This window comes from Quercus suber, unplaced genomic scaffold (genome assembly GCF_002906115.3).
Source record: "Quercus suber isolate HL8 unplaced genomic scaffold, Cork oak 2.0 scaffold_138, whole genome shotgun sequence".
Classification (NCBI taxonomy): Eukaryota; Viridiplantae; Streptophyta; class Magnoliopsida; order Fagales; family Fagaceae; genus Quercus; species Quercus suber.
In genome coordinates, this window is record NW_027069600.1 from 261,784 (window position 1) to 274,830 (window position 13,047).

At 35.7% G+C, this 13,047-nt stretch overlaps 1 pseudogene; it reads left to right on the forward strand.

The window, feature by feature from the left end:
• Positions 1–4,267: 4,267 nt before the first annotated feature.
• LOC112017553 (patatin-like protein 2) lies at positions 4,268–12,705 on the forward strand (annotated as a pseudogene).
• Positions 12,706–13,047: the final 342 nt, after the last annotated feature.

Below are 13,047 nucleotides of genomic sequence, written 5' to 3' on the forward strand. Positions count from 1 at the left end.
CCACAGAAAATGGTACTTCAAAAATCTAGGAACAAAGATCTTTATTTTATTTTTATTTTTTAGAGAAAAAATCTTAATTATGTTTGTGCATGGATGGAGAGGTTCAGAATTTAAAAAAATAATAATAATAATAAAAAGATTGGTGAAGGAGAGAAAAAAAATTAAGCCATGTTCGAAATTGAAAAGCTTTTTTTTTTATAAAAGAAAAAGAGAAAAAAAGATTGATGATATATATGCCATAAAATAAAACAAAATGCAAGCATTTACATATATAAGAACATGTGAGTACTTGTCGTTACTCCACTTGACATGATTTTGTATATCCTGTACCCGGCATATATGCCGGGTACCTCACAAAGAGGTGGGCCCCATAGTGTGTGGATCCCACCTCCTTGTGAGGTACCCGACATATATGCCGGATATAAGATATACCACCTCCCACTTGACATGAATATGATTGATAAGAACACTGAAAAAATCTAAAATTATACGTTTTTAAGAATCGTAAAAATTAATATAATTCATACCATTTTAATAAATAAAAAAAATTGGTACTTTTTGAGTGCAAGATGCCAAGAATACTGACCCTTTCATATGAGACAAATTTTCAATTCCTTTGCATAAGAGCATTAGCATCAGAAAATGCTACTCTATTCTATTTTACTATCCCAAAAAGCTATTTTATCAATTATACCATATCATTTTACAATATCTCCAACATCCCAAACTTTTATTTTCCTATTCTACTCATTAAAATAATATATCTGCATAATAAAATAATATATCCCCAAACCTAAATAAAAACAAAAACCCAAATCACCACCTACTACCACCACCACCACGAACAACCAAATCCTCCACTTTGTTCATTTCCTTTTTCTTTTCATGCACCAGATAAACCATATGCTTCCAAAATTATTTGAAAAAAAGAAAAATCTCACCATTCTCAGCCAAAGGGACCTTGCAAAAGTACCACTGAACATCACCTCGATCGGAAGGACTCCTAGTCTGTGCATCAACCCATCACTGATCACCAATCCCCAACCCATCACCGATCACCTATCCCAAACCCATCACCGATCACCGATCCATCAACCTATCAACAACCACAACACCGATCAAACCCATCAACCCAACAAACCCATCAGCACTGATCAAAAATCAAACTTTGCACCATCCACCACCAAACCCAGCCACCACCAACCAAACCCACCACAACACTGACCAGCAACCACCAAGAAAAACCCACAAAAAAACCACCACCGATCTTGCTGTTGTTGATCTAGAAATCCATCAACCATGGCAGCAAAACCACCACGCCAACAAACAGAGAAGAAGGAGATGGAGAGAAAGTAGAGAAGAGAGAGGATGAGTCAGACCGAATAAAATATTGTTTTTGGTTTTAGAATTGTGCTACAGTGCAATTCTACCTTTAGAATTGCATTGTAACAGTATTGCAAAAAAATTTGCAATACTTGGTTTTAGCATTCCCTGATGCAGATGGTTTTGAGGCTTGAAATGTCAAATTTCTCTTAGATATGGCATTAGCATTCCCCAATGCTAATGCTCTAATAATTCTTTTGGTGAAAGGGAAAAGTTTTTGTCCCGTGCGGAAATAACTCACCCTATAGAATCTCCAAGAAGACGTGTGTGATGTTTTTCAAGCTACAATTAATATTTGTGTCTTCCAATGGGTTTAAAGCCTTCACACAGTATTCAAGAGTTACCAATTTTTATATGTTGTGATATTAAACTTGGGTTCTCACTCGTTACATGTGTTTAGTCTGTGTCTTTCTAAAAAAAAAATTAGGACTTTTTTAGAATTCTTTCTAGAATCAAGATTTAAGATTGTGATTATTGATAGAAAATCAAACAAAAGAGCATGAGATATTTTATTTGTGATGGAACAGATACTTGTTTGATGGAATAGTATGGTGTGCCTTTTTTTTAATTTTTAAATGAGACCGAAGTTTGACACTTTAACTATTGCTATAATGAAGAGTCAAGACTATTGAATTTTTGAATAGTATACAGAGGCGGCTGGGGTTCAAATCAACTCCTGACTTGGCTTAAAACCCTTAAAATAAAATTTTGAACCTTCTAACTCTAAATTTTATTTAATTTCAATTGAAATAAGTTTAAATATAATTATTTTAGTACTATTTTCACAATAATTTTATAATAAAAATTAAGTGACAAGTTTTAATTAATTTTTTATTTAAACCCACAAATCACATCACTTTTTTATATACCTTTAACAACTTGCTACTTAAATTTTGCTAAAGTCTTATGTAAGTAGCTAGTTGTACTCTTAAAATCACTGCTTCATTTTTAAAAATAAATAAATCCTCTCCCCAGACTCTAGCTTACTTTGCCATTAACAGCATATTGAAGTTGTTTTTCCTACAATTTTCTTCTTTATTAGCAAAAATTACACAACTTTTAACGCACAAAAATTACAACACAATTGACCACTTAAAAAAAAATCCAGAGCCGACAGTATATATGAAACTTGTACAGTTGTACTCTTCTCTCCTCTTTACTTTTTTCTTCTTCTTCTTCTAGGGTTTGGTGGCAGGAATGAGCAAGAGACTTTTGACTTTAAAAAAAACATGATTTCTAATTTTCTACCAGTCAACGTAGATAGTGATTGATACCAATTATTCTATAATCTATATGACCAGTTTGTAATTTTCTTTTATTTATGGGTATTTATTTCTTTTCACGGCCAGGAGCCAGGGGACTATTATATATGTGAACTTTTTAGTGACAGGGAGCAGCAGTATAAAAATCCACAAGTTAAAATTCAGGAATAGAGTTTGATTCTCCTTTGATATATACAATTTCAAATTAAAAAATAAATAAAAACTTTAAAAGAGCTTGTCATATTGCACAAATTTGTTTAGAGGGTAAATTTTTAACATCTTTGAATATAATATCGTTTGCATTTTTGCAATCAAATTGAACTAAAGATTTCCAATTTAAAAGATTGGAATTTTGAAATACATAAAACACCATCTAGAATTTCTTATTGATTGTACTATGATTTTGTTACGCAACATTTTATACACCTAAATGGAAATGAATAACTTGTTCTTTAGACTCAATTTTTTTTTTTTTAAAGAATACTTCTATAACCAAGATCAGAGGCATCAATTTTGACAATTTACCACTAGTGTCTTTAGATTGAACTATTATTTGACGCCAAGTGTCTTTAAATGTTTAATGCATTCCACTTGCATGCTAAGTGTCAATCCATTTAGTTTTGTATCAATTATATTTACACTCAAATTCATGCCTAAACTTGAGAGATAATTACAACATGCTGCTAATCCCGTAGCTCGAACCCTTTCCTCCCTAGAACCCCAAGCACTTTGTGCATGAGGAGATGCCAATTCAGCTACAATGCCTTTGGCAAATTCATGCCTAAACTTAGAAAATGTAAAAAATCTCAATTTGAATTTATTATATTTTTATGTAATACTATGAAGGTATACAATATATTATTTATTTAAACAAAAAAGCTACATAGATACACATACAATTGTAGTTATTTTTAATAATTGCACTCATGGATATACAAGAATTATTATCTAGTAAATGTATATGTTTGAGACATAATTATTAAGTACTCTCATATATTATATATTGTGATGTGATGCTCTTTCAACTCACATTCCTAGCAGGTCTCACTAATTAAATTTATTAAGAGTTCACTGAATATGTAAGAGAATGAAGTATCATGTCACCATACTCTCTAAATACCTAATAATTTTCCATATTTGACCATTTGAGACTAATTTGAGTTTAGATACCTGTGGGATGGGCTTATAATAAGATGTTAAAATTTGCCTAGGACAGGATCTCTTTAAAATTTCTTTACCAAAAGGGAAATTTCATGGATTTGTTGGGTTTTAAGTTTTAATGCCCTATCATGACCCCAAAAAAAAAAAAAAAAAAAAACCCAAGTCCCCATACTTGGGCCTAGATCTGCAATAAAAGAATTTAAAACTGGACTAGCCCAGATATCCCTAGCGGCTGAAACACAAAACATAAGCCCATCTATTTTCAGTATGAGCCATATTTAAAAAAGGCCCAAAAAACTTTCATATATAAATGTTATTGGATCCGAACCAATATATAAAAAGACGAAGCCCAAGCAAAAGCAGAGCAGAGAGAACGTTAGAGAAATCTTGATAAGAAAGAAAACTCAGAAGAGAGAGAGAGAAACACACCCTATATGTCAGGTATGGAGAGATTGCAGTGAATGTTCGCCGGCGCCGGTGGTGGTTTGGCCCATCCGCCACCAGATTCTCCGACTCTCGACTCGTCGGAGCAAGTCTATATCTCTTCCCTCGCTTTCCTCAAAATGCTCAAACACGGTACTCCTCTCTCTCTCTCTCTCTCTCTCTCTCTAGCTCTCTGTATATATTGAGGACTCTAATCATAATTACATGGAATCTTAAACCCTAACTGTTTGGGTATTCTGGTTTTTTTGTTTTCAATTCTAGGGGTTTGAGCTAGGTTTAGCTGTTTGTGTGTGTTTTATTTCAATTTTTAGGGTTTTGTATCTGACGAGGGACAGACCCAGGTGAGAGCATTTGCAGCAGTGGTGGTATAAAGCAATAATGCTAAATTTTAGCACCATTTTCATTAAAATGATGCTCTAGCAGTGGAGCTAAAGCAATAATATTTAGATGATTCGCTACAGTGCACATCTAAAAATAGATGTGCACTGTAGCATGGAGCTAAAACTAAAAAATGCTTTTTTATTCCACTGATCCACTTGCTTCCATTTTTTTATTCATTTATCAAAACCGGTCTCTCTTTCTTGTTCAGCTCTCAACTCCCACTGTATTCTCACTCTCTCTCATTCATCTCTGAACTCTCAAGCCTCCAAGCCTCTCAAGCTCACCCACAGACGCTCCGCTACAATCACTGCCATCCTCAACTCCGGTTCCGTCACCGCCGTCCTCAACTCGGCGCGGTATGCTCCTCTCCTCCTTCGCCATTTCTTTTTCTTTTTCCTCCTTCCTCCACTCGCCACCGACCGCACCGATCGCCTCAGACCCAAGCGCCTGCCCAGCGCCGATCGCCTCAGACCCAAGCGCCTACCCAAGCCCCTGCCCAGCGGCGATCGCCTCAGACCCAAGCGCCGCCCAGCAGCGATCGCCTTAGACCCAAGCGCCGACCCGGCGCCGATCGCCTCAAACCCACGCAGCCGATCGCCTCCGGCCTGGTGGATCGAAGTGGCTTCCCTCACCTCCACTCCACTGCTGGGTCGTGGTTGTGCTCCGGTGTGCGTTGGCTGTGGCTGATGGTAGAGTGGGTTTGTTTTGTGGTGCTGTGGGATTTTTTTTTTTTTTTTCTGCTGTGGTGGTGGTGGTGGTGGTGTTAGTGCTAGTGGTGGTGGTGGTGGTGGCGGTGATGGTGGTGGTGCCGTGAGGGGCTGTGGGTTGAAGAGAGGGCAGTGAGGGAGAAGACAGAGAGAAGATGAATAGTGAAAAAAAAATAAATAGCTGATTGTGGATATATATTATTTTATTGTGGTGTTTATATTATTTTATTGTGTTGAAAGCTAAAATAGATCCACTGCTGCAGCACGTGTGTAGTTAAAATAGATAAAGTGGTTTGTTGTGGTGCCAAATAGCTATAATTATTGCTCCACTGCTGTGGATGCTCTGAGGTCCTAAGGGGCCGGATCCCCTGGGCCCAAAAAAAAAAAAAAAAATTAGTGGGTAAAATTTTTAAAATAAGAAAAACCAGCGGTCCGAGAAATTATTGAGTAGACAAGTGAGGTGAACTATCATTTCATTAAAAAAAAAAATTTGCTTGATTAAAATTATTAAGTCAATAATTAATTTTATAACGTCACTTTTCCCCAACGTGAATTTTATAATTTCTCCAGCAGTCCAAGACTCCGAAACCAAACGGAAAAGCGAAAAACGAAGGAAAAAAGGAAATGAAAGTGAGGGGCGAGAGACTTAGAGAGTACTCAGAGACGCTGCTGCCCACGCCCACGCGAGAGAGACCCATCTTGCTACCCAGTACCCACGCCGCCATGACGCGAGACCCGTCCCTGTCAGCTGTCAGCTGTCGCATACCCAAACCGGAAACAGCCACACCCACGCCGCCACGCGAGACCCATCTTGCTGCCGCCTACGGTTGCTCGATCTGCCCAGCCCAGCTTCGTTGCTCCACTGCTCCAGCCTTCACAGTTCTCAGAATCTAACAATCTATGCTTGTGGTTGTGGACTTGTGGACTTGTGGTGTTTGTGTTTTTACTGATGAGTGATGAACTGATGTTGGTGATTCTGTGATTGTGAATTGAATCTGTGCCTGACTGCCTGTGGTGTTTTCTTTTTCTTTTTTTTTGGCTTTTTGGCTTTGTGACTCTCTCTTATATTATATAGATAAGAGAGATAGAGAGGGAGAGAGTAGAGTTTGTGGAGATTAGAGAATATTAGTGTTGTGAGTAGTGTTTGTCTGGGCAATAATAGGGACAAGTGAGAAAGAAAGAAAAAAGTAAAGGAAAGAAAAGTTTTTGTTAGTAGTGCAGAATATGGAGACAAGACAAAGACAAAGAGATAAATAAAGGCAAAGACCAAAGACAAAAGAAAAAAACAAATCATATAATATAAAAAATTAAAAAATTTGCAGCAATTCAAATATCAGTTAATACTAGATTGGAAATGCAGTAAGTCAAATACTGCCATAGAAAATTCTAAACCGGTGGTGCTAAATCAAAGTTCCGGTCAAAAAAAAACTTAGTAAACTCTCAATATGAACTACTTACGGTTAGAATAATGGTTAAATGATTTAATTCACCATTTTCCTAATAGTTTAAGTTTTAGAGACAAGTCGCATAATTTCATGCTGCAGTTCTTTCATTAATCTCTACTGTAATTTTTTTTTTCTTTCATTAATCTCTACTGAAGGTCCTAGAAATGATCAAGTTTTTACATTTCTCTTATGCAGCGCTTGACATTGAATGGTACACATATGTTGAATTGTTGAATTCTAACAAGTACTCAGTTACTAGAATTGCATTTGCAAGTTATCCTCTGATAATGGATATAATATTCTCCACATTTAAAATTCCATTTGCCCTTTCTTCACATTTGTTTTAGCCAAAGAGAAAAGGAAGCATAACCTAGACAACTCTCTCTAAAGTTTGACTATGTCAACTGGGAAATTTACCAAAACTAAGTATCATAGCTGTAAGACTTGCTTCCTTTCCTTTTTGACAGAACAATCAAATCTTTTAAGAATGAATAACCATGCATGTCGGATTTGCAAAATGGTATAGATACATAGGGTCAATAATTCAACATGATTTGAAGACAAAATGCAAAAGGCCAATAGAATTATTTAGTTTTTCACATTTCCTTTAAGCATTAGATGTAATTGAATTGTACGCATTTGTTTGAATATTGAATTCTGACAAGTACCCCAAATGACTTTTCAATGATATGATCAACGGTTAGGTGTATACGATTTATTGAAATCCTAAATTGAATGATGATAATAATAATGAGTGGTTAATATAACATAGTTAAACTCATAGTTAGACCTTTTGAGCCAAGTGTGTCTCTATAAATTAACTACTCAAGAAGTCTCCTTAAAGTGTTTTGTCTCCCCACCATCACCATCATGTCAGGAAGATAATACTTAGGAAAACTCCAATTGAGTCCAAGGTGTTTATCTCCCCAACATCATCAACATGTTGGGAAGATAATACTATTGGAAAAACTCCAATTGAGTCCTTAATATGACATAGGAGCTCTACTATATTATATTAATTTCTCAACTTCCTTTCTTTTTCTCTATATGAACATTCTACTCACATGTATATATCCAACACATCTTTTGGTTACTTGAGGCACCGCCTATTGCGAATCAAATTAACATGTGAAATGCAAAGTTTGATTCTTTTGTTATTCTTGAATGTTGCAGCCATTGTACGTGGCAAAAGCATAGCTTGAGAATAATATTAAATTTAATTTTAGCCACTAGGTAGGGATTAACTTGGGGGTAGCCATTCATGAGCACCTTTGTTAGGCCTGTTGCCTAACCAGAACCATATTGCCTTTATGGTCTAACCAAACTCATTCTTACCTACAATTCTTTTTGAAGTGGTCACCCCTACAATTCTCACTTACAGTAACCATAGCCTAAAGGGACAATTTTTGTGACAAAGTAAGAAGCAATGCTTGTAATTCACACGAACTTTCCAATCACTACATTGGTTTATGAATTTTCAGTATGTATGTACGTAAACAATATCAGAAAAGGTACAAGTTATCGGTCAAATTTGATACACTTTGATCCAATGACTTTCTTTTAAGGCTTATGACCCAATCCAATGACGCGGTTGAATCTTCGGACAAGGAGATGACTGAGGAGTACTATAAATACACATACTTCCATGAAAAGAAGACATTTCAAGTCACATAATCCTCTCTTTTTAACTTCCTTAAAAGTTCATAGTTTCTCTAAAGCTCTTAAATCCTCTCTATCTCTCTCTCTCTTCAACAAATGTACCCCTACATCCTCCAACTAATGGAAACCTAATCACTGTTCTCAGCATTGATGGTGGTGGAATAAGAGGGGTTATCCCAGGAACTATCCTTAGTTTTTTAGAATCTGAACTTCAGGTAGAAAAATATATTATATACTAATCATACATGTTTCATGCCACAAACCTAAAGAAATTCAACACCTTTTTTCATTTACTAGTGAAGTTCTGCTTTGTTAAATCATTTATAAGGGTTCAACATGCAATCTTTCCAAGTACTTACTCTATATTTGCTTATGTATGGTGCAGAAACTGGATGGTGAAGATGCAAGAATAGCAGATTATTTTGATGTTATCTCAGGAACAAGCACAGGTGGTCTTGTCACCGCCATGCTAGCTGCTCCAAATGAAAATAACCGACCTGTCTTTGCTGCCAAGGATATCAAGGATTTCTACCTAAACCACTGCCCTCGCATCTTCCCACAGAACAGGTAAGAATTAGAGCATGAGATATAAAAATATCATTAGTGTTTATATATATATATATATATCTGTTTGATTATTGACTTGACCCCATATGTTTTGGTTTTTAACATGATTTTATTTTTTCCAAATTGCAGTTGTCCAGTACTTCCTCATCTTACAAAGATTATCAAAGCTCTAGCTGGACCAAAGTATGATGGGAAATATCTGCATAACCTTGTTAAGGAAAAACTAGGACATACAAAATTGGAAAAGACATTGACTAATGTTGTTATTCCAACATTTGACATCAAAAGACTCCAGCCAACCATTTTTTCTAGCAATGAGGTTTGTCTTCTTCTCATTAAAATGGTTTTTTAATTTGTTAATTGCCCCAGTACTTTTTTTTTTCTTTAATTTCCAAATATATGTAGTGGTTCAGATTAACCCTGGATAAGAAAGTGACTGCAAATGATGGGGCTGAATTGTACTAACATTTACTCTGATTTGGTGTTGAAAACAGGTAAAGAACAACCCAAGCATGAATGCCTTACTCTCTGATATTTGCATAGCAACCTCAGCTGCCCCAACTTATCTTCCAACTTATTACTTTGAAACTGTAGACCCCGAGGGTTTTGTGAGAGAATTTAACCTTACAGATGGTGGTGTTGCTGCTAATAATCCGGTATATGTCTTTTTCAAACTTCACATGACTCCTAATGATTATTATATATAATAAATGGGTTGTGTTAATGGGCATCGCGCGGTGCCTGTTAACCACAAAATTTTTTTTACTTTTTCCTAACAAATTTTTGTCTTTTTTTGCAATCCATGTCATTTTTTCAGTTTTGTAGTACCATTCAGAATTTTTTTGACTTTTTCTGACAATTTTTTTTTGTCTTTTCTGCACTTAACCAGCACCAGGCAGTGCTGGTTAACATTTTCCATAATAAATTTCCTAATATTTTTTAATTATAAACCTGTTTAAAAAATAATAAATTTAATCATTTAATCATTATTCTAGTATTACTAAATTGGTGCAATTTCAGGCTTTACTTGCCATTGGTGAAGTGACAAAGCAGATCCTTCAAGGAAGTTCTGACTTCCCTTCAATAAAACCAATGGACTATGGAAGGTTTTTGGTGATATCATTAGGAACTGGCTCAAAAAAAGCCGAAGGAAAATACAGGGCACACGAGGCATCTAAGTGGGGCCTGCTAGACTGGTTAACAAGTGGTGTTTCCACCCCAATTATTGATGTATTTTCTCACGCAAGTGCAGACATGGTTGATGTCTACCTCTCTGTGGTTTTTCAAGCCCTTCATTCTGAGAAAAATTACCTGCGGATTCAGGTACATATATATCATTCAGACCTTCCATACATAAGAAAATACTACAACTATTACCAATTTTATTACGAAGAAATAAATTAATAACTTACATGTCAATGAATGCAATTAATGACACATCAATAATATAATAATAAATAAATTTTTTAATCTCTCTTTGGGTGAGACTAGGAGTTAGTACATATTTTATTACACAAATCCTGTAAATCAATGTTCACCAATCGAGTTCTCCTATGGACATAACAAAATTTCACAATATTTTCTCAACAAGTTGAGGTGCCAATTCATCATAGGTCAAAATAAAATAAGATTATACACAAATCCACTACAACTAAAAATAAATGTATCATAAGAATATTGTGAGATTTTTGTTGTGTATTGAGACTTTCTCGTCAAGAATTAAAAAATTGATTCAAACATTTATTTATTATGTGTTGAAGTGACAATGATCACATTTATTATGACGACGTTAGTTTGAAAACATTTATAGTAAAATTAATAAAAACTTTGATATTTTTCTTACATTTTTTGTTTTGTATTTAAGAATTGACACATTGTTATACAAGTCTTATGTAATAAAATTCATGATATAAAAGTCAAAAGTTTTTGTTCACTTAATTAACATAGGCAAGTTTGAATCAAAACAATGCAGGACGATACTTTGGTTGGGACAGTAACTTCTGTGGACGTGGCCACAAAACAAAATTTGGATGATCTTGTGAAAGTTGGTGAAGAGTTGCTAAAGAAACCAGTAGCTAGGGTGAACTTGGAGACAGGAGTTTATGAGGCTTAGAGCATCCACAGCAGTGGATCTATAATTTTAGCTATTTAGCAACACTAAAAGTTACTTTATCTATTTTAACTACACATATGCTACAGCAGTGGATCTATTTTAGCTTTTAACACAATAAAATAATATAAACATCACAATAAAATAATATATTCTCTACACTAAAATAATATACCCTCTACAATAAAATAATATATCCTACTCCAAAAAATAAAATTCACAGCACCACCCACAACTTCCTCTGCCATCGGCCACAGCCACAGCCACAACCACCACCACCACCATTACCGGCCACAACCACCAGGCAACCACAACACAACATAGAAAAAAAAAAAAAAAAAAAAAAAAAAAAAAAACAAAACCACAACCACCACCACCATTACCGGCCACAACCACCAGGCAACCACAACACAACATAGAAAAAAAAAAAAAACAAACAAACAAAAACAAAAACCAAAACCACAACCACGGTGGCTGGGAAGGCGTGGGGTGAGGCGATCGGCGGCTGGGAAGGCATAGGGTGAGACGATCGGCGGCTGGGACGGCATGGCTGAGGCGATCGGCGGCTGGGAAGGCGTGGGGTGAGCGATCGGCGACTGGGACGGCGTGGCTGAGGCGATCGGCGGCGTGAGATGAGATGAGATGAGATGAGACGATCGGCGGCGTGAGGCGTGAGGCGGCGTGAGGCAATCGGCGGCGTGAGGCGATCGGAGAGACTGACTGAGAGAGAGAGCTGAGAGAGTGACTGAGAGAGAGATGAGAGAGTGACTGAGAGAGATGAGATATGAGAGAGAATTTTTATTATTTTATTTAACCGGCCGAATAAAAAAAATATATTTTATTTTTTGCTTCAGCTACAGTGCACACCTATTTTTAGATGTGCACTGTAGCAATTCATCTATAAATTTTAACTTTACCACCACTGCTGCATGAGGTTTTTTATGTTTGTGGAGCTAAATTTTAGCATTATAGCAATTTAGCTCCACTGCTGTGGGTGCTCTTATAACCATGAAACTAATGAAGCTGCTCTCACAAGGTACTAAAAATAAATATATCAAACTGTTATTATATATATATTCTACAATTTCTTTAGAGAAAAGTTTTGTTTTTAGTTTTCACATTAAGCTAATGCAAAAGCATATAATTAATGCTGTTGCAGGTTTGCAAAATTACTCTCCCAAGAAAGGCACCTTCGCCATGCAAATGTCACGCGCTCATGATCATCAAGCCACCAGTACTCACAAAACAAATGGTCTTAGTAGACTAAGCATATAATTTTTTTGCTAATGTTGTATTAAGGGTTGAGATTATATTTAATGCATCAATACACTGGACATATTAAAATGCGGACACATGTTCGTATCCTAACGTATTAGTATATTAGTGCATTGGATATAAACCGCATCTTTGTATTAAAGTGTTGTAACATCGAGAATGGGCCATTTACCAAATCCAGATATTTCCAAAACTAGTTGAAATTATGTATGGGTGCTGTTAGCTTTGAAAAGCTGTTTCTACTTTGTAGTTTGTAGTGAGCATTATTCATACCCATTATACATCCAATTTTTTGTCGTGAGAGCGTTATCCATACCCATTGTACATTCAATTTTGTGTACGAACACATATGGGCCATGAAATATTCAGAGAACTGTATGTAAACAGCACTCATTGGCCAACCATAGCAATTAACAATCAATGTTGAGCTACATAATAATCCCGCCGGATACGGTAATCGAGTGCATTAATTGAATTTGTGTAACATTGTCAAATAAATACATCATAAAAGATTCAACTGTGCATGAGTTTATAACAAGGGTCATTTTAGAAGGGTTTTTAGAACAATTGTTAATGAGTCATATTAATATATACTCTTAAGGCAAAAAAAAAAAAAAAAAATTAAGAGAATTTCAACCTATGGCGTCCATTTC